Source organism: Lynx rufus, unplaced genomic scaffold (assembly GCF_022079265.1).
Source record: "Lynx rufus isolate CCGP_SWC_20201006 ecotype Redwood Valley unplaced genomic scaffold, mLynRuf1.p SCAF_4, whole genome shotgun sequence".
NCBI lineage: Eukaryota > Metazoa > Chordata > Mammalia > Carnivora > Felidae > Lynx > Lynx rufus.
Window position 1 is genome coordinate 94,743,822 of NW_025814856.1, and position 2,121 is coordinate 94,745,942.

A 2,121-nucleotide genomic window follows, 5' to 3' on the forward strand; every position below is an offset into this window, starting at 1 on the left:
GAAGGCTGAATTTCTCCTGGAAACTCCCAAATCAGACCATGTGAGCCTACCCAGTTATAGTGCATTTTAAGCTAAAGCCTTGTCAAAGCATATGAATACTTGAGACTTTATGAGAAGAATATTTTTAAAAGATAACTTGAAGATCACTTTGTGAAATACTCTATTTTGCAAAGTACCTAGTGATACACAAAATAGTTCTTGTTTTAGAGTTGCAATTATTTTTAATTTAATTTAATTTAATTTTTTAAAGTTTATTTATTTTGAGAGAGAGAGAGAGCACATGAGCAGGGGTGGGACAGAGAGAGAGGGGGAGAGGGAGAATCCCAAGCAGGCTTTGCACTGTCAGCATGCAGCCTGACATGGGGCCTGATCTCACAAACCGTGAGATCCTACCCTGAGCCTAAATCAAGGGTCAGTCGCTTAACCAACTAGGCCACCCAGGTGCCAATTATTTTAAGGTGAAGGAGCATATATGGAAAGTTTATTCCATATTTTCCCATATTTTTCAAGCACCAATTCTTTTAAAGTGAAAGAACATATATGGAAAGTTTATTCCAACCTTCAAATTCTATTTACCTAGCTATAGCTAAATTTTTGTGTAACAATTGTGACATCTAGTGGTTAAACTAAGTAATTCCAGTGAATGGTTTCATATGTTATTTTCCTTAAATTCATTTAATATGGGAACTTGCCATTCATACAATACTGTAACAAATATCTTCATGTATTTAATTACAAGGGACAAAGACCAAGTAGTGAAATTACTGATTGAAAAGATGTCTGTATTTAGAATGTTGATATTGCCAATTGACCATTCAAAGAAGGTTGCACCAATTTACACTTCCACTCTGAGAATAGTTCTTCACATCATCCCAACAATGAGTATTATTAAATGTGTTCATTTTTGTTTTAACCTTCTGTATAAAAGGTTCAGTTCATCCTCTTAAGGCTTGTTTTTCTTTTCTTTTTTATTTTGTTTGGCCACTTGTATTTCTTTATCAATGACATGCCAACCCACATCTTTATCCCATTTTTAGAAAATTACTGATCTTTCACCATGGTGTGTGTGTGTGTGTGTGTGTGTGTGTGTGTGTGTGTGTGTATAAAAGGTTCTGCAGGGGCGCCTGGGTGGCGCAGTCGGTTAAGCGTCCGACTTCAGCCAGGTCACGATCTCGCGGTCTGTGAGTTCGAGCCCCGCGTCGGGCTCTGGGCTGATGGCTCAGAGCCTGGAGCCTGTTTCCGATTCTGTGTCTCCCTCTCTCTCTCTGCCCCTCCCCCGTTCATGCTCTGTCTCTCTCTGTCCCAAAAAAAAATAAATAAACGTTGAAAAAAAAATTAAAAAAAAAAAAAAGGTTCTGCATATTGAGGAAATTAGTCACTTATTTGTCATTTGCATGGAAAACATTTTTCCCAGTTTGTCATTTATTGTTTATACTTTGTGATTGTCTTTTTTTAAAATTTATTTATTTTGAGAGAGAGAGAGAGTGTGTGTGAACACAAGAGGGAGAGGTGCAGAGAGAGAGGGTGGTGAGAGAGAGAATCCCAAGTAGGCTCCATGTTGTCATTGTACAACCCGACGTGGGGCTCAATCCCACAAACCACCAGATCATGTCGTGAGCTGAGATTGAGTCCAACACATAACCGACTGAGCCACCTAGGCGCCTTGTGATTGTTTTTTACTTTGCAAAGTTTTAAATTTTTATGGAGTAAGGAATTTTCCCTTTATAATTTTAGTTTTATGTCATATTTGAAATGGGATATTGGTAAGATAAGCAGAATTTTACTTTTTTCTCAATACGTTCTCTACTATTTTAATATACTACTATGAACAGGTATTATAACAATTATTTTAAAGGAATATTTAATACCCTGGGAAGATATTTAGGATCTATAGTTAGCTGAAAAAACAAGTTGTAAAATAATAAGTAAAATGTGATCCCTGTTTAGAAAATAAAAGAAAAATATGCAAATAAAAATGACTGGATATGCACCTAAATATTAATGAACTTGGAGTTGAGGAATTTAGGTAACTCTTATTGTTTTCTTTTGTATTAATTTCTATTTTTAATCACTGTACAGTGCACATATATTTATGATTATAAAAAGTAAAAAAAATATGTC